Source organism: Chiloscyllium punctatum, chromosome 19, assembly GCF_047496795.1.
Source record: "Chiloscyllium punctatum isolate Juve2018m chromosome 19, sChiPun1.3, whole genome shotgun sequence".
Lineage (NCBI taxonomy): Eukaryota > Metazoa > Chordata > Chondrichthyes > Orectolobiformes > Hemiscylliidae > Chiloscyllium > Chiloscyllium punctatum.
Window position 1 is genome coordinate 59823688 of NC_092757.1, and position 24958 is coordinate 59848645.

The window sequence follows — 24958 nt, forward strand, 5'->3', positions numbered from 1 at the left end:
AAAGGAAAAAACAATTGTTTTGTTTACATAAGGTCTCTAAACCAATCATTTCACAGCTAAATGGGGTGGCTAGGGTTAAGGCAGGTTAAGACAAAGTTCTGAAAAAGTCATACTGGACTTGAACCATTAACTCCATTTCTCTCTCTACATATGCTGCCAAACCTACCTAGTTCCTCCACAATTCTTTGCGTTTGTTCAAGGAAATGTCGATAGTTCTCACTGTTACACACGAGCAGGAAAAATTTAGAGAGGACTTTATTACCAGCTGTGAATTGTCATTTTTCAATTTTATTGTCCTTCAATTTCCTGCTCCATCAGAGTTTTTGTTTTGTCACCTTGCTCCAAATGGAACAATTGAGAGAACTTTGTTATTTATCACAAGCTGTGAATTCTCATGTTTTCGATTTATTGTCCTTCAATTACCTTCTCCGTCAACATTTCTGCCTTGTCACCTTGCTCTGTCCCATCCAGAATTGTTGAAATGATTCTCTTCTTTGATCAGTCACCTTTACCACTTACCTTGATCCCTCCCGACTTCAGTTACGTCCAGTCACTATCTACTGCCTTGAAAATACGTTCTGGACTTGCTTTTTGCAGGGGCAATGCAATAGAATTCTAAGTTAATTTACTTAGGAAAACAGCAGTGGCTAGTATAGAGTTAATAACAAAAAGGGTTGGAAGCTGGATGCTCAGATCTGTGTGTCAGTACATCACAATGGAGCAATGTTGACCCAACCACAAGTCCTCCTTTAAAAAGATGCTTTCATGCAGCAGACAATGAATAGAAAAAAAACCATTTAAATTCTAGAAATCTAAAAAGCAAGAATTGCCAGATACCCAAAATAGATCAGTCAGCATCTGTGATAAGAGCAATTAGCACCTTTTGTTTTTCTTATTGTGTCATGTATAATGTCTCATTTATGTGCATTAGAATTTTGCTCATGAGTTTGCAGTATAGTTAATCTAATTAAATTAATTACCTTATTCTAATTATTTAGATGCATTCAAGATGGGGCTAAATGAAGGCCAGCCTAAAACACAGATGGGAAGGTGCTAGATTTGAAAAAGTACAAATAGGCAATGGACAAAGCTTTGTTTCATTACGTTAAAAATCGCACAACATCAGGTTATAGTCCAACAAGTTTAATTGGAAGCACTAGCTTTCGGAGTGCTGATGGTGGTTGTCACAATCACCTGATGAAGGAGCAGCGCTCCAAAAGCGAGTGCTTCCAATTGAACTTGTTGGACTATAACCTGGTGCTGTGTGATTTTTAACTTTGTACACCCCAGTCCAACACTGGCATCTCCAAATCCTTATTTCACTACAAACTCCTGGGGTACCTAGCCAGGGAAAGCTTGAAGAGACATTAATCGTAGCATTAAACAAATCCTGTGTTATGGAACTTAACAAAACAGAACTGATCCTGTTTTTGGTGAGCCATGATCCTTTAAGACCTGATCTCCTGTCAGATTTTGAAATTTTCAGACAAACATACCACAAGGTTAGCTCCAAGGGAAGTATCTCCTTTGCAATCAATAAGAGTTGGGCCTTGAATTGAAAACTCCAATGTAACCTAAATCCAATAATATGGGCACACAACATGAGAGTGTGCATTAACAATGTTCAGAACCTCAGCTAACATTGAACTCCCTCAATTTGAATGCGTACTGGAGAAATTTGGAGTAAGCTTTTTATTTAACTGGTTCCATATCTGACCACAAAATATTTGAGTGGACAAGGCTGTCTGTATTCTATATGTTGTACAGGTATTTGATCTGGAGATGCTGGATGGGACAGCATAGAAGGACCTTTACATTGCATTCCCTTTGAACATAGAACATAGAACATTTCAGCACAGTACAGGCCTTTCAGCCCTCAATGTTGCACTGACCTGTGAAATCAATCTGAAGCCCATCTAACCTACACTATTCCATTTTTGTCCATAGGCCTATGCAATAACCATTTAAATGCCCTTAAAGTTGGCGAGTCTACTACTGTTGCAGGCAGTGTATTCCACACACTTACTACTCTCTGAGCAAAAAAACTACCTCTGACGTCTGTCCTATATCCATCACCCCTCAATTAAAAGCCATGACCCCTCATGCTAGCCATTGCCATCCAAGGAAAAAGGCTCTCTCTGTCCAACCTATTTAACCCCCTGATTATCTTATTTGTCTCAATTAAGTCACCTCTCAACCTTCTTCTCTCTAATGAAAACAGTCTCAAGTCCCTCAGCCTTTCCTTGTAAGAACTTCCCTCCATACCAGGCAACATCCGAGTAAATCTCCTCTGAACCCATTCCAAAGCTTCCACATTCTTCCTATAATGCAGTGACCAGAACTGTACGCAATACTCCAAGTGTGGCTGCACCAGAGTTTTGTACAGCATCAGCATGACCTGATGGTTCTGAAACTCAATTCCTCTACCAATAAAAGCTAACACACCATATGCCTTCTTAACATCCCTATCAACTTGGGTGACAACTTTCAAGGATCTATGTACCTGGACACCGAGATTTCTCTGCTCATCCACACTACCAAGAATCTTACCATTAGCCCAGTACTCTGCATTCCTGTTACTCCTTCCAACGTGAATCACCTCACATGTTTCCACAGTTAAACTCCATTTGCCACCTCTCAGCCCAGCTCTGCAGCTTATCTACGTCCATCTGTAACCTACAACATCACTATCCACAATTCTACTGATCTTAGTGTCATCCGCAAATTTACTAACCCATCCTTCTACATCTTCATCCAAGTAATTTATAAAAGTGACAAACAGCAGTGGACTCAAAACATATTCTTGCGGTACACCTCTAGTAACTGAACTCCAGGATGAATATTTCCCATCAAACTCCACCTTCTGTCTTCTTTCAGCTAGCCAATTTCTGATCCAAAACTGCTAAATCACCCTCAATCCCATGCCTCCATAAGTTGTGCAATAGCCTACTGTGGGGAACTTTATCAAACATCTTACTGAAATCCATACACACATCAACTGCTTTACCCTCATCCACGTGTTTGGTCACTTTCTCAAAGAACTCAATAAGGTTTGTGAGGCACAACCTACCCTTCATAAAAGTGTGTTGACTATCCCTAATCAACTTATTCCTTTCAAGATGATTACAAATCCTATCTCTTATAACCTTTTCCAACACTTTACCCACAACCAAAGCAAGGCACACTGCTCTATAATTACCAGTGTTGTCTCTACTCCCCTTCAACATTTGCTATCCTCCAATCTTCTGGCACTATTCCTGTAAACAATGATGACATAAAGATCAAAGCCAAAGGCTTGGCAATCTCCTCCCTGGCTTCCCAGAGAATCGTAGGATAAACCCCATCTGGCACATGGGATTTATCTATTTTTACACTTTCCAGAATTGCTAACATCTCCTCCTTGTGAACCTTAATTCCATCTAGTCGAGTAGCCTGTATCTCAGTATTGTCCTTGACAACATTGTCATTTTCTAGTGTGAATTCTGACAAAAAGCATTCATTTAGCATTTCCACTATCTCCTCTGACTCCATGCACAACTTCCCACAACTATCCTTGATTGGCTCTAATCTTTGTTTAGTCATTCTTTTCTTTCTGATATACCTATAGAAAGCCTTAGGGTTTTCCTTGATCCTATCCCCCAACAACTTCTCATGTCCTTCCTGGCCCTTCTTAGCTCTCTCTTTCAGTCTTTCCAGGCTACCTTGTAACTCTTAAGCACCAAACTGAGCCATCACATCTCATCCCAACATAAGCCATCTTCTTCCTCTTGACAAGAGGTTCAACTTCTTTAGTAAACCACAGCTCCTGTGCCCGACAACTTCCTCCTTGCCTGACCAGTATATACTTAACAAGGACCCGCATTAACTGTTCCTTAAATAAGCTACACATTTCTATTGCACCCATCCCATGCAGTTTCCTTTCCCAACCCATCCATCTAAAATCTTGCCTAACTGCATCGTAATTGCCTTTATCCCAGCTACAACTCTTGCCCTGCGATATATACCTATCACTTTCCATCACTAAGGTAAACATAACCGAATTGTGGTCACTATCACCAAACTGCCTCCAAATCTAACACCTGGCTGGGTTCATACCCAGCAGTTTGATCATAGCACTGGGTGTCAAAAACAGAAAAGTTGTTTCTAAGCAACATTTCTCAGCATGTTGAACAGAATATTAATCAGAATTTATGGGAAATGTGTTAGAATTGTCACATTCATACTTTTAAAGCGTTCACCAACGTTAGAGTGCCTGTACTGCTCTCAGAAGGCAAGCTATCAATATTGTCCAGTTGTTGGAGAGAAATGGTCTAGTCAGCAAGGCATACATGCCATAAAAATATTTTTTACCAGTAGGTAGTCATGTTTTTATTTATCTTTTTTCTGTCATTATCTCCCTGTATCTCCTGGATTCATTGACTCGCCCAATGAAACTATTTTCCCACCAATGTTTTGCACAAATTATCTCTTGTCATATACAAATTTAAACTGTGAAATAAAGCCACGACCTATACAGCTCGAGGGCATATTCCAGCTGAAATGTCTTTTTTTCTTAATTCACTGTGTGCTGCTAACCTTGGGCATGACAAAACAATTCACATTTCATTTACTGTGTGTCTTAAATGACATTGAAAAGCTGGTAGTCACAGGTGAATTATTATTAATAAATAGTATTAAGTCTCACATATCCTAAAAGAATTTGAGAAAGAAGAATAATCTGTCAATAAATTATTCATCACATTTCTACCTCCTCCTAACCATGAACCTTTTTCAGATGCCATGCAAAGCAGCAGCATCATCAGCTGCAGTTTGGTTTGCATACATTTATTGCGTTTCAACTTTGTAGCAAAAACCTGTCTACGAGAAGCACCACTGCCCACATTGTGGAGCAGTAAGGATAACTGTATTTCAATCTATTGAATTAATATCTCCATTGTGTTGCTGGCCAGGGTAAGCAGAGGCAGATCTTACCAGATGGAAGGCAACATAAGAAGGCTTTCATTATTATCATATTCCTGAAAACCAGTGACACGATATCCCCGAAGATTGTGTACCGCTGGAACTACAGTTAGGATAGTTTAATTAGCATGAGTAGTTAACAAGCCAGGGAAAGGGAAGTAAAACAATATAACTCCAACCAAAAAAAAGGCCACTTCTGGATATTTGCATGTATTTCCATGTACTGCACATGTGAATGTGCATATATATAATGTGTGTGTCTGGGTGTGTGTGCACATGTCTGTGTGTATGTGCATGTGTGCTTAGCACAAAAAAACGAACAAAAAGACTAATAGTGGAATCATATTTTGAGTTTTTACGAGTGTGATACTTTTCTTGAAACTCAGTTAAAGAACATCAACCTTGCTAATGAGTGTATGTGAAAGTCACCAAAGGCTGCTCACTAATGAGGGAGAGATGACTGGTGTTGAGTTTAACCTGATGGTCTCCACGCCTGAGATGAGAGGCAAGTTGAGAAGGCAGGGCCTTCATGGTGACCTCAGCCAGTACAGGAATCAATCCCACATTGTTGGCATCATTCTGCATCACAGACTAAATTGTCCAGCCAACTGAGTATAGCAAACAGCACAGGAATGAAAGAAAATGTACAGCTTTTTCAAAATATTATTTGTGCTTCAGATTTTCAAACAATTAAAAAAAACTGCACTGTTTCAACTACCAAACACATCAAGAAAGCCTCATCCTCCTTTGTACTTAAGGCACTGTACTCCCTGAACGCGCACAGCTGTTTGCCAAATTCCAAACAAACACTATCTCCAAGTTGGCTGACGATACCACCATGATAGGACAGATATCAAACAACAATGAGTCAGAATACAGGAAGCAGATAAAGGGCTTGGTGATGTGGTGCAATGGTAACCTCTTACTCAATATTGGCAAAACTAAAGGACTGATCATTGACTTCAGAAAGAAAGAAAGGAGGAAAACACATCCCCTTCCACATCAATGGAGCGTAAGGTAAGAGAGTTGAGAATGTCAAGTTCCTAGGACTGACGATAATTGACAACCTGTACTGGACTTCCTACATAGATGCGATGGTCAAGATAGCACAATAACGCCTCTTCTTCCTCAGGAGGCTCAGGAAATTTAGCATGTCCAGAAAGACCCTCACCCAGTTTTACAGACACATGGTAGAAAGCATAATGTCCGGTGCATAATGGCATGGTAGGCTAACTGCTGTGCCCTGGACTGTAGGAAATTATAGCCCAGTTGGCTGGACAATTAGTCTATGATGCAGAGTGATGCCAACAGTGTGGGATTGATTCCTGTACTGGCTGAGACCAGCATGAAGGCCCTGTCTTCTCAACTTGCCTCCCACCTCCGGCATGGAGGATAAACTCAACACCAGTCATCTCTCCCTCATAAGTGATCAGCCTTTGGTGATTTTTACTTTCACTAGTTAGTAAAGTTGATGTTCTTTAGTGGTCTGCACAGCCCAGACCATCATGGAAGCCAACCTCTCATCCATGGACTCCATTTACATGTCTCATTGCAAACATTATCAAAGACCCATCTCACTCTGGTAATGCTCTCCTGCAACCTCTTCCACCAGACAGAAGATATAGAAGCTTGAACATACACACCGGTAAGTTCAAGAACAGCTTCTTCCCTGCCATTATTAGACTGATGAATGGATTCTCTAACTTCACATAATGCTGATCTTGTTACTGTTGATCTTGCCTAGCACATGTCCTATGTGGTGTAATCTGTATGCTTTACTCTGTTCATTTTTTTTTCACCATATGATCTGTATGTCCTTGCTTACTATGACCTGCCTGTAGTGCTTACAAACAAAGATTTCCACTGTACATGTGACAATAAATCAAATCATCATTGAACAGCCTCATCGTCAACCAGATACAGTAAAGTGAAAGACATCCTTCCCAATCTTTCAGGGACAAGACCATATCCTGTATACTGTAGTTCTAGGAAGAGATCCAAATCCTCAATGTACACCAGGAATAGCAACCTAATACATATCCCAAAAGGAAAATTCCCAACAAATTCAATCAAAGAACTCAGTGGCATTGGAATTCCCATAAGAACACACTCATTTCAGTTTCTGTCCTCCTGCACTTCTGATTTGGATGCTTCAGAACCAATCTTGTCTCTCTTTATTTTCCTTTTATTTCTGTTTGTTTCAGGGTTTGTACTGCCACATTGGGAGACAATTAGATGTGGCAAGTGAGTTGGATAGGAGCAGTTCAAATGACAGGTAGGAATGTGCAGCAAATTGTAACATTGTGACATTGCATTTGGAGTTAATCCATGCACCTCCTCCCATCCAGTTTTTCCAATTCCTCCGCCTCTGTGCATCTGCTCATCCGAGGAGACATTCCAATCCCAAGCATCCCAGAGGTCTACCTATTTTGAACAACATGCTTTTCCCCCTCTGTCATCCAGGCAGTCCTCCACCACACTGTCTCCATTTCCCACTCCACTACTATAACTCCCTCCAAATACAATAAAGACTGGGTCCCCCTTGTCCTCACTTACCACCCCACCAGTCTCCACATCCAACACATCATCCTTAAACACTTCCGCCAACTCTAATTAGACCCCACCACCAACAACATCTTTCCCTCCCCACCCCTCTCCACCTTCCGCAAAGTCAGTTCCCTTCACCAATCCTTGATTTGTGCTACTCTCCCCACCAATCTCTCTGAAACCCCAGATACCTTCCCCTGCAGCCAGAAAAGATGCTGCCACACCACCTCCCTCACCTCCATCTAGGGTCCCAAACAGCCCTTCCAGGTGAGACAGAGGTTCACCTCCTTCTCTTCCAACCTAGTTTACTGTATCCGGTGCTCCCAATGTGGTCTTTTCTACATCGGGGAGACCAAACGTAAACTAAGGGAACATTTTGCCGATCATCTCAGCCGGCCCGCAGAGGCCAACCTGACTTCCCAGTCACTGAACATTTTAATTCCCCTGCCTACTCCCTTTCCAATATGATCACCTTTGGCCTCCTCCATTGCTACAATGAACCACACCGCAAATTGGAGGAACAACACCTCATCTTCCCCCTCAGCAACCTACAACCTGGAGGACTCAACATTGAGTTCTCCAATTTCAAATAGCCCCCCTTCCCACTCCCCAACTCTTTTCCCAGCCCTTCCATTTCTCTCATTGACCTTTCCTTCTAGCCACCATCATTCCTCGCAGTGACCAACCAGGTCATACCTACTACCTGTGTTCACCTATCCCCACCTCACCACCCTGCTACCCCCACCCTCTTTATCGGCAGCTCCCTTTACACTCAGCCCCAGTCCTGAAGAAAGGTTACACCTGAAACGTTGACTTCTCCCCCTCCTGATGTTGCCTGGCTTGCTGTGTTCTTCTGCTTGTCTACCATGATATATATATTTGGACAGGTTCCACAACACAGTCATTTTAATTCCCAATCTGCACAATAGTCAATCAAAATCAAAACAATGGTTTCAACAGTCCTAAATAAGGAGAAAATTGACTACAGACTCAAGTATCAAGGCAAAATTATGATGATACTTGAAATCTAAAGTGAGGACAGATAATGTTGCCAGAGTATCACAAGTGCTTTGCAGCAAATTAAGTATTTTTGTAATACATCCTCCCTTCAGAGTGACCAATGAGGAGAGACCATCCTTCAGGTTTTGAGACATTGCATTGGAGGCCATCCTGCAAGAGGGGGAAAGGAGGAAAAGTGTTGTCTATCTATTCAAATCAAGGCAAAATATTGTGGATGCTGGAAATCAGAAACAGACACAGGAAATGAGAGACAAGCAGGGTTACAATTGTATGGGATTTCAACTTTGCTAACATTATTGGGATAGCTGTGATGTGAAAGGATTTGACAGGGTGGAATTTTTAAAGTATATCTAGGAGACCTCTTTATGCTAGTACATAGATAGCCCTACTACAGATGGGGCAGTGCTTTACCTAATCCTAGGAGATGAAGCTGGTCAAGTAGTTAAGTTTCAGTGAGCAAGCATTTTGGGGATAGTGACCATAATTCAAAGTTTCAAAGTCTTAGGAAAAAATAAAGGTAGTGCAGAAGTTTCGTGTCTAATTTGGGGCAAGTCCAATTTCAATACACAAAGACAAAATCTGCCAAACAGACTGGGAGCAGTTACTTGTAGGTAAGTATACAATTGCAAAGTGGGAATCTTTTAAAAGTAGCACAGTGAGAATCCAGGACCAGCGTGTTCCTCTAAGAGTAAAAGACAAGGACAGCACCCTGAATGCCAAGGGATATTGAGAGTTTAAGAGAAAAAGAAGGAATTATATGTCAGGTATAGCACAGTAAAAACAAGGAGGCCATTCAAAAGTATAGACAGTGTAGGGGGTTGCTTAAAGAAAACATATTTAGGGCAAATGCAGCCACAAAATATATTTAGCAGATAGGATTGAGGAAACCTGCAGAAGAATTGGAGAGGGTGCAGAGGAGAATCATCAAGATGTTGCCTGGGATGAAAAGTCTGAGTTATGAAGAGAGACTGGATAAGTTGGGTTGGTTTTCCCTTGGGCTGAGGAGGCTGAGAGGGGATCTGATTGAAGAATTGTATATCTAATTATGAGAACTTCTTCAAAAGAAGAATCATACTAGACACAAAACTTTAACTCTGTTTCTCTCTCCATGGATACTACCAGACCTGCTAAGTTTCTCCAGCATTCTTAGTGTTTGTTATTTATCCACAGTGTCCCAAAAGGCTGTATAAAATATTGGGACAAGACAGCTACTGCAGTTAATACCAGCAGTCTAGCCCTGAGGACCCAGCTACAATGCTGTAAAAGTTCAATAACTGCTCATGAGTTGTTAAGGTCCTAAATGCATGCTCAAATGGCATCTTTCTTACACTAATTGAGCCACTAGCCTCAGAGACTTTTCAAATCAAAACACCTTCATCCTTGCCTGCCAACAATCCCTATCAATCACTTCTAATTTCTAACATCTACAGCCTCATCTGACCCTCACAATTTATTTCTGTTGTAAGTCTCACACTACAACATACATTACATACAGAGCCAGCCTTCAGCCATGACACATTACCTAAGCAGATGGCACCAAACTAATTGAGATACTTCTCTACCTATTGCAAGACATGCCTCACGGAACCAGAGGCAGCGGCACCTGACCAACAGGAGTCAGGACCATTCTCCATTGACATTTGGTCTGATAGTATGGTTTTTGGCAGCACATCACTCCGTGTGTGGGTGGCTTGCACACTTTGGTCATGAACCGCGTGCTTAGCAAACATGCCATACTTAGTCCACAGAAAAGATTGTTCAGATACTTGACACCAGATTCCAAAAGCAACCATTCCAATTGAACCTTGGTTGCAGTAAGACCCTTCCAGAAATGTGAGAGAGGTATCTTCATAGTATCTCTGAGAGGGTCAAGCATTCTCCTGGACTCACGGAACTCACTGGCTTGTGACCGAACAAAGGATCATTTGAGAGTAAACCAAAGACAGACTTCATCATGAACTCAAGAGGCAAAGTTGAGGCATCAGTGAGAACACACAAACCTCCAAACACCTCATTCATTCCAACCCATTGAACACCACCTGCATTTTTGGAAACATCTTCATCTTTCACATTGGACTTATCAGCCACGTCAGAACCTATTAAACCAAGGTGAAATTCTGAATCCGAAGGGGCTGCTGGAGAAGAAGGTTATTTAATAGCACCTATCAATCAAGAGGGCACCTTTGATACATACGATTCAATTGTATAAAGTACAGTGCATTACCACAGAATACCAGTATCACTGACTGCTTCCAGAATGCTAACAGTGAACTTTATGCCCTGCCTGGTATGGTCTCATATCAGCTGGCTATATGGGGAGTGGAATTCCTTCCAGTTCCAGACCATCTCAGAACAGACATGTGGCAGCCTCAGCCTAAGTCAGTGCACCCTGCACCATGGGGAAGCCTGAAGTCTTTGTGAAGCTGTGCACTTCATCTGCCTGTGTCTCAATGACAAGTGAGAATGATTGGAGTGTGCTGCAAGTGCTAAAGTGGCCAGCAAGATGACCACTTCCCTGTGCAACTACCAAAGGTGATATTGCACAGCTATAGCATGGCTTTCTCTGCCAGGATGTACCGTTGAAAACATTTTGCAGTCTGTTTGAGCATGGTGCCCCTAGATCACAGAGTCTATGAACCTATAGCAGCCCCTGGCTCTGCACATCTTTCTCTTCCCCACCTCCATTTTTTTCATTCTGGTGGATCCCTGACTTACTTCTGCTTTATCTGAATTCACATGATTACATTTCTTCACAGCATCAATCCTCTGTTTAAGCTGGAATATTGGGATAACCCATTCTGCCATAAGGTAATGACGTTCTGAATAGTTTATGTCAGTGAGCTGGCACTCAGGACTCCACCATGTAATTTGAAGGGATGAGCAGCACCAGCTTTGTCCTGCCAGCTGCTGATCTGTTGCATTGCAGTAACGTGGCATTGCTACACTGTGGTTCTGCATGTGATTGATCATTGTATCATATAGCAGTGGCGTTAACAATAAATGTAGTTGTAAATGAAATATATGCAACTCATTTTGTATGCACAACGTCAGTGACCTTGTTTATGCAAACTGGAAAATTTTGCAAATACCAGCACTTTCATCCTCTTGGTGACAGTTCTTCTCCCCGCTTCCAGCAGTTTGTCCTCTATTGTGCCATCTCTCAGTCATATTGGAGACAATGGGGGATGAAATGTGATGCTGCTAAGCAGGAAGGCATCTGGTCAACAAAGAATCCTTGATGTCAAGACCAAATCCTTCAAGTCCTGCTGCACTACTCCTAGTGGACTTTAAAAAAATACAAGCCTGCTACAATTCTATAAATTCAGGAAAAGCCAATAGATATCAATCAGCAACAAACTTGAAATGATCCTCTTAAATTATGCTGGTGGAAAGGGTGCAGGGAAGATTGCTTTTGCTGCTGAATGAATGTTCAATTGCTTGAGTTAGTTGGTATATTACGCTCCAAAATAACAGTGCAGGCATCATATGGGCATCAAACCTGACTGATGTCAAGATCTGCCTACTCAGCATACTTTCAGAATAACCTCCCCACACCCTGCACTAACAATCTATCTAATTGCAAGGTAGTCTCCACAATACTCACACCAGATATGTGCACATGTACTGCCAAGGCAATTTTGCAAACAAAACAACACCCATAGCATCAAAAATATGGGCATTACGAACCATACATGTGGCATGTATTATGTATTCTTGCAACTAAATAATAAAAGTTGTTTGGAACATAGCAGTGCTCCTGCCTTACAGATTCAGGAGCTTTTACTGAGAGACTGACCTGCTATAACTCGCAAAAACTGTAATTATTACATAGCAAGTAGGTAGTTTTCATTACAAAGTCCTATGTTTACATTTATAATGAAAAAATTTGATGTAATGTGCATACATGTGTATTATTATGCATTTTATAAATATTCATTTCATATTTTAGTATAGCTGACAGAAAACATTTATGTTTAAAGGATGTAGAACATTTAGAAATGCATAATATGATCAAGCAGAGTCAGCATGGCTTCATGTGGATGAAGTCATGCCTGACAAATTCACTAAAACTCTTTAAGGAGGCAACAAGCAGAATGGATAAAAGAGAAGCAATGAATTAGATTAGATTCCCAACAGTATGGAAACAGGCCCTTCGGTCCAATAAGTCCACACCGACCCATTTCCTTACCATATACTTACCCCTAGCACAATGGGCAATTTAGCATGGGAATTCACCTGACCTATACATCTTTGGATTGCGGAAGGAAACCAGAGCATTGAGAGGAAACCCACACAGACAAGGGGAGAATGTGCAAACTCCACACAGGTGCCCGAAGTAAGAATCGAACCCGGGTCCCTGGCGCTGTGAGGCAGGAGTGCTAACCACTGTGCCACCATGCCACCCCTAGACATAATAGATTTGGATTTTCAGAAGGCATTTGGTAAGGCACCAGACATTAGGCTACTTTATAAATTAGGAGCCCATAGTTTTGGAATGTGAATAGAGGATTGATTAACTAATAGAAGACAGAGACTTGGTATAATGGTTCTACCTTCCATGCCACCTATCCGCTCTGACCTATCACCATCAACCCCCACCTGCATCCACCTATCACCTTCATAGCTACCTTTCCTCCCCCAGCCTGACCCCCCCCCCTATTTATGGATCAGCCCCCTTGAGCCCCTCTCCCACATTCCTGATGAAGAGTTATGCTCGAAATATCGACTCTCCTGCTCCTCGGATGCTGCCCGACCGGCTGTGCTTTTCCAGTACCATAATTTTCGACTCTGATCTCCAGCATCTGCAGTCCTCACTTTCTCCTTAAAAAATGGTCAGTAGGCTGGTAACATTACTCTTAAAATGGGGTCTAAATCATGCAAATTGGCATCCACCTTCTTGCCAAACACAAGTAATCTATCTTGGCCAATGCAATGCTGTGGAAAGCTGCCTCGATGCAAATTTCTGCTATTTTACCACAGTAGCCCATTCACACAATCTCCAAGCCTGCCAAACCAGAGCTGAGAAAGATCTGCACTATTTATCTGATTGATACACTTTCTAATAGGACAACGTCCAGCTGCTTCTGAACTTGAGCATTGTTTTGCACCTGCTGGTATTGAATTACATTTATGCTCTGTGACGGATGAATGAAAGTTGTGTTTTGGTTACAGGAAGTGGCACCCTCTACTGCTGCTGAAACAGTAGAAAAATTAAGGGAGCTTTCTCTGATGAGTCTTGAGCAGGGTCCTGGAGAGTAAGTGGGCTCTTACAATGAATGGTCTAATTGGTTTAAATATGTCAGTGATCCTCTCAATATATTTGGGTAATCTAATTCAAAATCTCTCTTAATATTTGCTATTCCCATATGTTGAGAGGTGTAATTGGACACTGCCTATTTTGTGATGCTGTTTAATAAAGGTCAAGCAGTGAGATGGAAAATTAGTGACCCGCAATAATTATGTTTTGTTTGCCACCATTTTTGCAGTCTTTAGCCAATTTTGTAAATGCGTTGGCATTGTCATGGGCTGCGCAAGATCCATATCTTGGAACTTCTACTGACCTTCAGACAAAAGTGGCTAGAAATACTGGACAGTGGTGAAAAAGCTGCAGATGCTGGAAATCTGAAACAAAAGCAGAAATTGCTGGAGAAACTCAACAGTTTCTGGCAGCATCTGTGGAGAGAAAGCAGAGTTAACATTTTGGGTCCAGTGACTCTTCCTTACAACTGGAAGAAGGTCTTCAGGCCTCAAAATTGTTGAGCTCGAGATTGAATCCTGAAAGTTGTAGGGGTCCCCAAGTGGAAAATGAAATGTTGTTCTTCCAGGTTGTGATGAGCTTCACTGGAGCGCTGCAGCAAGCCTGAAACAGAGACGTTGGTCACAGAGCACAGTGGTGTGTTGAAGTAGCACAGGCAACTGGAAGCTCAATGTCATTACTTGGGGCAGAAGACAGATGTTCTGCAAGTGTCACACAGGCCCCTCAAAGGTAGAAGACAGAGGGTGGTGGTGGAGAAGGTTGTTTTTCAAACTGGAAGCCTGTGACCAGTGGAGTGCCACGAGGATCGGTGCTGGGTCCACTACTTTTTGTCATTGAAATAAATGATTTCGATGCGAGCATAAGAGGTGTAGTTCGTAAGTTTACAGATGACACCCAAAATTGAAGGTGTAGTGGACAGCGAAGAGGGTTACCTCAGAGTACTATGGGCTCTTGATCAGATGGGCCAATGGGCTGAGAAGTGGCAGGTGGAGTTTAATTTAGATAAATGTGAGGTGCTGCATTTTGAAAAGCAAATCTTAGCAGGATTTACACACTTAATGGTAAGGTCCTGGGCAGTGTTGCTGAACAAAGAGACCTTGGAATGCAGGTTCATAGCTTCTTGAAAGTGGAGTCACTGATAGATAGGATAGTGAAGAAGGCATTTGATATGCTTTCCTTTATTGGTCAAAGTACTGAGTACAGGAGTAGGGCAGTCATGTTGTGACTGTACTGGACATTGGTTAGGCCACTGGTGGAATATTGCATGCAATTCTGGTCTCCTTCCTTTCAAAAATATGTTGTGAAACTTGAAAGGGTTCAGAAAAGATTTACAAGGATGTTGCCAGGGTTGGAGGATTTGAGCTATAGGGAGAGGTTAAATAGGCTGAGGCTGTTTTGCTTGGGGTGTCGGAGGCTAAGGGGTGACCTTATAAAGGTTTATAAAATTATGAGGTCATGAATAGGATAAATAGACAAAGTTTATTTTTATGAGGTGGTGGAGTCCAGAATTAGAGGGCATAGATTTAGGGTGAGAGGGGAAAGATATAAAAGAGACCGGAGGGGCAACCTTTTCATGCAGAGGGTGGTATGTCTATGGAATGAGCTGCCAGAGGAAGTGGAGGAAGTAGTACAACTACAACAGTTAAAAGGCATTTGGATGAGTATATGAATAGGGAGGGTTTGGAGGGATATGGGCTACATGCTGGCAGGTGGGACTAGATTGGGCTGGGATATCTGGTCAGCATGAATGAGTTGGACCGAATGGTCTGTTTCCATGCTGTACATCTCTATGACTCTGTGTTTCATCTCCTCAGTGTAGAGGAGACCACATTGTGAACAGTGAATACGTTAGACTAGATTGAATGAAGTGCCGGTGAAGTGCCCTTGGATAGTGAGGAAGGAGGAGGTAAATGGATGTGTTACACATTCTGCAATTGCACGGGAAGGTGCCATGAGGCAGTGGGGAGGTGTTGGGAGTGGAAGAGGAATGGACCAAGGTGTGCCAAAGAGAATAGTTCCTGCAGAAGGCTAACAAGGGATGGGAGTGGAAAACATGTCTGATGGTGACATCCTGCTGAAGGTCACAGAAATGGTGGCTACTGATCCTTTGGATTTGGATGCCCACAGGGTGGAATGTAAGGACTGGTGTTATGGGTGGGAAGAGAAGGAGTGAGTGCCAAAGTATGGGAGATGTTCAGACATGACTGAAGGCCCTGTCTACACAGTGGTGGGGAGTCCTCAGTTGAGGAGGAAGGTGGACAATTTGGAGGCTTTTTTGAAGTTGGCATCATTGAAAGAGATGCAACGGAGACAGAGAAACATCTGTGGAACAGAGTCTTTACATGAAGCAGGGTGTGGGAATGTATAGATTCCTGATGAACGGCGTTTACCCGAAACATCGATTTTCCTGCTCCTAGGATACTGCCGTGCTTTTCCAGTACCACTCTCATCTTGACTCTGATCTCCAGCATCTGCAGTCCTCATTTTCACCCTGTGAGAGTGTATAGTTATGGCAACTGTGGGATTCAGTAATATTTTCTCATTAGTCTTTTTTTGATTGTTTATTTTTAAGATTATAATGTAGCCCCAAGCCTTATAAAAATTCCATTTGACTCTACTCTGGGATTATCTGCCAAATCTGACGCTGTGCTAAATTCCTGACATTAGCACAAAAGTGTGTTACTCTGCAACTTGTTATGTTTATCTCCCTCTCCAAGCAAGAATTTTAACTGTAAGAAGACACAAGTTTCAACATGCTGAGATTGTGGTCAGGTATAGTAAACTATATCTTAAACCATAATTTAAAAGAAAATAAATCTTTTACTCAAATTACCCCTCATTAAAGTTGGATTTCTTTAAATAAAATTCTTCACAGATTCCATCAAGTGAAAATATTGATAGTGGAGCACAGCTCGAGAATGTGGTGAGGGAGGGGGTAAATAAGTAGAGTTTCAGAGCTATTGTGAAGAGTTAAAGACCAAAAGCTAAGCAGTCAGATATTAAAGCTGTAAGTAACAAAGGGAGATCCATACAGCAGACAGTGAAGGGACTGACCCATAGAGCAGGCAGTGAAGGGACTGACCTTTACTGTCAGCAGAGAAGGCACAAACACATACGGAGACAATAAAGGGACTGATTTTATTGACCTTTACAGGGGACAGTGCCACACAACGGGCAGTAAAGGGACAGATATGTACTGGAGACAGTAAAGGGACTGACCCATACAGTGGGCAGTGAAGAAACAGATATATAGAGTAAGGATCAGTTTAGTACTGGTGTCTGATGGTGTTTCAGGATTTTTCACCAGCCCAAAATTAAGAACGATTGAATGAAATAATCATCAGACAACAGAGATCTACAAATTCCAATCTGGCTGGCTGTAGAGCAATCCAGTTTGTTCTACTGCCCCCACTCTGTCTTGGTAGTTAATTCACTCAAGTGCCTATGTTACTTCCTTTTGAAAACACTTAACCACTGGGGTGTCAACACTCTCATTGATACCAGTTCCAGAATTCTCAACATCTGTCTCAGAAGAACCTGTCTCCAGACAATATATCCAATACTAAAAGCAAAATGCTGCAGATTCTGGAACTCTGAAACAAACACAGAAACTCAACAGGGTGGCAGCGTCTGTGGACAGAGAAAGTTTCAAGAATAACTGTTCTTCAGAACATACACTCAATGATGTTCATCTGTCATCAGAGCCCTCTCCCTATGCCTATGGTATTAGAATGACTAACTGTTGTTTGATTTTTCATTAAGCCTGTACATCTTTCCTAATGTTGAATGCACTGAAAGCAAGAAGTAGCAAGGCCGTGCATTGCTTATTTGTCACTGTAATATGTAAAATAGAAGAAATTGCATTCTACATTTAAACTGTGAACATATTTATCTACACGGTAATAAAGTATGTTTTTTTTAAACAAACGTTTAACGTGCAGCACATTATGCGTCAATTCATCGTGTCAGACTTACAGTTTTCTCAGTTTCTAACTATGTTTTGAACATAAAAATGTACAAAACAGAAAACACTATTATCTTCGATGTGGAGGTGCTGGTGTTGGACTGGGGTTTTAACTATTATCTTTATTCTTGTTATTCGTTTCTAGAATTTGTAATCAGCTTCTTCTACATTTCCTCTGCCTATTATCTACATCGGAATGTGTGCAAAATAAATCTCTTTCGACGTGACTACTGATTAAGGTACAATTCATTTACAAGTGTTACTTTTAAGCAAGAGATGCAAGGTTTAAAATCTAGTGAAGAGCCGAGATGGAGTGGGGGAGGAGTTCTTGATATGCAATCAAGGCTGATGAATTGTTCATTGGAATGTTGCATGTCTTCCAATTTACAATGGGGGAGGTGTTAAGCCTTTCCTGTGAACCACTGGGCATTGTGTTGGGAAACGATTATTCATTCAAAAATCAGCGGGAGGTAGATTCAAGGAGACCACATAGTGACTGGGGCTGAGGAGTGGGTGGGAACAATCAGATCTATTTGCCAACTCCCTGACAAAAATGAGTCAAAGGTTAAAGTGCCAACCATCTTAAAATGGACATATCGCAAATAAAACAGAGAAGCCCATAGTCCACGTTCTAAAAGATCCTCAGAAAGGCCAGCTCTCTTTTTCACACCACAGATGCAGCTTGAGCTGCTGAGTATTTCCATCCTTTTTCCTGATTTTATTATATATTCTGGTGTGGTTAATACATTTTAATATGAGATAGGAAACTTAGAAGAGTAGTCAAAAAATCTACAGCAAGCCTGGGTCTGATTCAATTAGAGTTATTAACCCGCTAAGGGATCAAGGTTGGTATATTTTTAATGCTTTTTGTCACAAATTAAAAATGGAAGAAGTTGAATATGCCTTCATATAACACTTGTCATTTCCTTGGAACATCAGGCTGCATTATAGTCATTGAAGTACTCTTGAAATATGTATGGGCTGAGTTTTACCAGAAAGTGGTTAAGTGTCAATTTTGGTGAGTTTCACAGAAGGATTATTGCTGTGATCCCAATAGGAAGATTTCCCATGTTGTAATCAGAAAACTCACATTATTAGCTATGCATTCTGGATTAGTGGTGCTGGAAGAGCACAGCAGTTCAGCATCCAAGGAGCTTTGAAATCGACTTTTCGGGCAAAAGCCCTTCATCAGGAATAAAGCCTGAAGCGTGGAGAGATAAGCTAGAGGAGGGTGGGGGTGGGGAGAAAGTAGCATAGAGTACAATGGGTGAGTGGGGGAGGAGATGAAGGTGATAGGTCTGGGAGGAGAAGGTGGAGTCGATAGGTGGAAAAGGAGGTAGGCAGGTAGGACAAGTCCGGACAAGTCATGGGGTCAGTGCTGAGCTGGAAGTTTGGAACTAGGGTGAGGTGGAGGAAGGGGAAATGAGGAAACTTTTGAAGTCCACATTGAAGCCCTGGGGTTGAAGTGTTCCGAGGTGGAAGATGAGGCGTTCTTCCTCCAGGCGTCTGGTGGTGAGGGAGCGGCGGTGAAGGAGGCCCAGGACCTCCATGTCCTCAGCAGAGTGGGAGGGGGAGTTGAAATGTTGGGCCACGGGGCGGTTTGGTTGATTGGTGCGGGTGTCCTGGAGATGTTCCCTAAAACGCTCTGCTAGGAGGCGCCCAGTCTCCCCAATGTAGCGGAGCCTGCATCGGGAGTAACGGATACAATAAATTATATTAGTGGATATTAGTGGATTAGTCTATCCAAGCCCCTAAAGGAGCCTTCCACATCCATCAAAGTTTTACTTGCACATCCACTAATATCACCTTCGTCTCCTCCCCCACTCACCCATTGTACTCGATGCTACTTTCTCCTCACCCCCACCCTCCTCTAGCTTATCTCTCCACGCTTCAGGCTTACTGCCTTTATTCCTGATGAAGGGCTTTTGCCTGAAACATCGATTTCAAAGCTCCTCGGATGCTGCCTGAACTGCTGTGCTCTTCCAGCACCACTAATCCAGAATCTGGTTTCCAGCATCTGCAGTCATTGTTTTTACCTCATTAGCTATGCATGACATCTCTATGGCATCCCACTCATCCTATCTCCCCCCTCTCATCCAAGGCAGAAATACTGCTCACTGTCAGGACCTGCCAGGATTGCTGCACAGTGCACTCAATCGAGGGCTGCCAGCCAGGAGTGGCTTCCGTGAGAAACAAAGCTCACTCACATCAATAATTTCAGTCCGAGACAAGATCTGAAGAAGTTGCATTTATTATGCTCTTGCAAGAGGGGTGTGGTGTCTACTGTTTACAAAAGCAGTCGTATACACACACACACACACACACCTAGTTTAACAAGTACATAATTATTTATACTATTTATTTTTTGGTCACTCCTCCCCCTCTCATCTCATTGGTGTGTTCATATGTCCAATCCGCATTTTTCTCCCGCCTTCTCCCATTGCTCCTCCCCGTTTACATTTCCCACTACTCTCAGTTCGACCACTACTCTTGTTTGTTTCTTACCCTATGTGGCCTTGTACACGTCAAAGTGTAGGTGTCTGCTTGACCGTTTTACCACACAGTCTGACCATTTCACCATATCCCTCTGTGGAGAGAGTCACTCTCCAATTTTAGCTATGTTTGTGCTTGCTAGAGTGTTACTTCTCTTTTTTTAGTCCACCTGAGTGCTCTGGGTCTTATGATCTCTTGACTGTGGTTTTATTTGCAGAAACAAGAAATAGCTGCTCATCATCTGCTTGTGTAAGCTTATTGTAAATTATAACCCCTTCATAATTCAGACCTGCGACCCTTGCAGACAACAATCTTCATAATCTTTTCCTTACAATTCCTCCCTTTTTGTTTTTACATTCAATTGTTGTTTCTGCAATTTTTTTTCCTTTCAGCATCGCCCCCAAAATTTGCGAGCATCATTCCTGAGACTTCATTCATCCTGGTCTCACTCGTCCCCTCATTATTTAATAGATATAGTTCTCCTGCCTGATCCCCTCTAAGGGGCATCTTTTTCATTAAAGCTGTCTCAATCAGTCTCTGAGTGACCCCTCCTATACAGGATATAATGCAACAGCCAACGGCCACCAATATCCCGGCTACGACTGTCAGGGAAGTAAGGATGGAGACCACCACCCCCTTCCATTTGCCAAACCATGATTCAAGCCATCCTGTGAGAGATGTGTCTACTCCTGAATTCTCAGCCAGTTCCTCTGCTAAGGTAGTCAATCCCCTTAAGGCCCGAGTAATTGAGCCATCAGGCGCAGTATTATTAGTAATGAAGGTACAACAGCTTCCTTCTAACATCACACACACCCTTTTTCTGCTAATATCATATCGAGGGCCATTCTATTTTCCCATGCCATCCCACTTGTCGCATCAAGCTGTTCTGCTATTCCTTTAAACGCATCTCTTGTATAATTTATAAATTGCTGCTGATTATAGAAAATGTAATTTATCCAATCTACACTTTTATTAATCGTTAGCCACCAGAAGACAGCCGACTCAAAGCCTGCTGCAATCTGGTTGCGAGCCTTGAACTCATCAGGTACCCCTCTAGGGACTCCTATAGAGTCTAGATAAATCCTGTGATCAAAAGAGGTGTCTAATAATGATCTTTTACTTCTTCCCTTTTTCCCTCCTATCTTTTCCTTCCCAAATGCCAGGGTAAATGGAATTGCCAATTGTACAATTGCACATATCCCTCTCCAATCCGGAGGGAGGGTGGGTCTCAATATTTTGCCTCCTCAGTACCACTACAGATCCGCTTGGGGAACCTTCAGTGCTGAGTAGTTCCCTCCCTTGTCTGTGTCGGTGACATTTTTAATTTCTGTACATAATTTCAGCTCCCCCAAGTCTCTGGACCGATTTGTACCTTGCTGACACACACATGACACATGATTTCCAACTGCAGCTGAAAACGTGGTGGGGGTGGGGGGGCTTTTAAGTCTTTCTTCTCCAAGGGAGGGAACATTAGAGATAGGGAGGTACAGTTCCTATCATTCCATGCAGCCTTATCCTGGTACAGGGCTATCATACATTTCATGCCCTTCCTGTCTCGCTTCCACCCGAGCGAAAAGGGGACAACCTGGGCCACTGGCCTACCGGAGGCACATGCATAGCAATTGCTCTTGTTCAGACTTTTTACAGTATACTTTACCCATTCAGCCCAGGCATTTGCATCCCCATGTCCAGTTTCTATTTCGATGGTCGGTTTCAAGTCCTTCACCGCTATAATTTTTACCACCTTAGGGTCATCGAGAGGGGTGAAAGGTTGTTTGTTATTATCCAGTAGTTTTGTCCGTTTTCCCTTTCCTAAACTAATTCGAAAACAACAGCCTGAGAAATCATTCCCGTTTGCTTTCATTCATATCCAAAATGTTTAATTTAATTATACCTGATAGGTGCCCCCCCCCCCAGAATTGCTTCATGCCATGTGGTTTTCTTTATCATTAGGTATATTGGTTACACTTTTTATCGGGACAATCAGAAGGGGGCCCGTTGTACTGTGATGAGACGATTATGTCAAGTACCATCCCCAAGGTCATCCCCGTAGGACTTAAGATATATCTCTGAGTTGCTGTACTGTCTCTGATTATCTACATCCCCACAATTTACTAAGCTGCATGCATCAGGTCTATTACTTGTGGATTATCAGACTCAGGGATCATTAATAACACATATGAAAGTAATGTTTGACAAATCCCAATATTAAGAGAGCTAGTATCACAACCCTAAGCATCCCTAGCATTCTAAAAATCATGCTGAAGCACCAAAAGACTTAATATACAATCCTACAGAAATAATTCTGCGCTCGCATCGCCACTGTATAATCAGTTACTCAAAGTCTCTTTAGCCTGAGTTTCAGCGATTCTTGCGTTGATTCGGCTGTCCAGACTTCTTCCTCAACTGGAGATTCTACTGGCCCTTTGATCAGAGTGTAGTGAGTCCAGCCTTTCTCCACCGTTCTTATCACTGTTTCAGGGGTCAAGAGAGTCTGGTACAGCCCTTCCCAGTCTGGTTGCAATTTAGTCTCTGTCCATGATTTTACTAAGACCCAATCTCCTAGTTGAATCGGGTGAACAGCGAATTCAAGGGGCGGAGTCTGTGCCAATAAAGCCTGTTTCCTGAGGAAAAACAAAGAGGAGGACAAGCCCAGCAAATGCTTCTTTAAGAACAAATATTTAGTTCCTGGGATTGGCAGTGGCCAGAAATAGGAGCTTCCCAAGGACCTGGGACAGTTCATATTAGGGAATAAACCACCGCTTCCTGTGATTTCAGGGCTGCTTCTTTAGTTACCTCATCAGCCAGTAATGTTGCTTTCCATTCTTTAATTAACAATGAATTAATGCAGTCATGTTTAAATTAACCATGAATCAATATGACAGGTCACTGAGAATGTGTGAAGGGATCCTGCCAATTAATATTGATTCAGGCAAGCACAATCGATTTATTATAAATATTAATTTATATAAATTTATATTATATATTATATGAATATAAAAATCATTATCTGTAATTCAGGGTGGAAATGCAACAAGTGACTAAAACATTTTTAAAACTGTAATTGCGCTGTTCTGTTTGTTTACCAGTCAATTGTGACTTCTCATTCTGTTTCTGTAATTGTTTTGCTCGAGCACATTCATTTTTAAGAACCTCAACAGATTTCATAGCACCATTTGCAGTTAATTCAATCCCAATTTGGTGACAGTATCTTGTCATGAGCACAAAACTGATTCTTCGTGCCTCTCATCACAAAACTGTCGCCATAATCCAATTAACTCTTTCGTTCCTGCTCCCCCGGGCTTAAAATTTAAGGATGACCTTACTGCCCCCGTATCGACTAGGAAACCCACGTCCTCTTTATAAAGTCCTACCTTTAAATTTATCAAGGGTTCCTGATGGGTCCCCGGGGGCAGGAACTCCTGACACCCCTATTTGTCATCAAGGTTCATAAATGGTACTGCCTTTGCTTCCTTTTTCAGATCTGGACATTCTCTCTTAAAGTGACCTGTCTTTCCACAATAATAACATCCTGTCTGTGGGGATTTCCACTTTGATCCTTGTTCCTGTCCACCAGACCCCTTAACATCTCCTCCCCGACCATTCCAGTTTCTTTCTCCTTTTAGTTTTGTCTTTTTCTTTATTATCTCATCAACCGTGGCTGTCATTATTTTTGCCTTTTGTTTCTACTTCTCATATTACGTTGCCAGATCAATTGCTGATCCGATTTAACCAATTGAACAGCTTTAGGGCCACCTAATGGCCATTCTTCATCACCCAATGTTTTATTTAGATATTGAAAATTTTTCTTCTAAGAAATATTGCAATATTTCTTGCTCTCCATAACTTCAAATACCAATTCATCAATTTATGCTTGTCTAACTTTAAAGCCTGTTCCTAACTATACATTTTGGAACCTTACTTGTAAATATATATTTATATATTATAAATTCATTTATTCAGGATTTAATATTTAAAATGTAAAATTCACACAGTTCCCAACTTTGAAATCCACTATAATTACACCGTTTTAGTCCCTTAATTTAAATCCAAAAGTAGTTTTGTTAAGTAGTCCCAACCATCATTGCTCAATTACAATGCTATAAGTCATGAAATAATCGGAGCTGCCTTAAAAGGATTTGTCTATTCAAGTTAAAAAAAACTGCTAATGTATGAATAATGGCCGAATCCAAGGTCACAGATAGTAACCATCAGATTTTGTTTTTTGTTATTATAATCTAATGTTGAACTGAAACTTCAGCTGTCCTCCATAAATCGCTTTTATGTAAGGATAAAAGAGATTAGTTAGAAACTGATAGTAAGGCAGTCATGACCAGTAAAAGTAACAGGAGTTAACATTTTATTTCATAATCACTGTAAAATCCTCAACCTTAAAAGAAATCATGTTAAATTTCCATAATAGAAATCAGATTCAAAACAGTCCGGGATCTCAAGCTCCAGGGAACAAAGCACAAACACTCCATCACCAACAAACAAATGTGCATTCAGACCAAATCACAAAGGGTTAAACTTTCTACCAGCTGTACAGCTCTTCTCTCTCGCTCTCTCCCTCTCACACACACCGTATCTCACAGACACTTTCTGAGCTTCCCGCACCAACACCTCTAGGTGCTTCTCACTTCATCCCTCTATCTTTTGAATATTTTTTCTGGATGTCTGGCCATGATTTAGTTACAAAGTGTACCCTCAGTAGCCCT

At 41.8% G+C, this 24958-nt stretch overlaps 1 long non-coding RNA gene across 2 annotated transcripts in view; it reads left to right on the plus strand.

The window, feature by feature from the left end:
* LOC140491386 (uncharacterized) overlaps window positions 1-24958 on the plus strand; it is a 148080-nt gene that overhangs the window by 84753 nt on the left and 38369 nt on the right. For both annotated transcript variants that reach the window (XR_011963303.1, XR_011963301.1), the window contains exon 3: window positions 17893-17986. This is a non-coding gene — a long non-coding RNA (uncharacterized lncRNA). The remainder of the gene's footprint in view (window positions 1-17892; window positions 17987-24958) is intronic.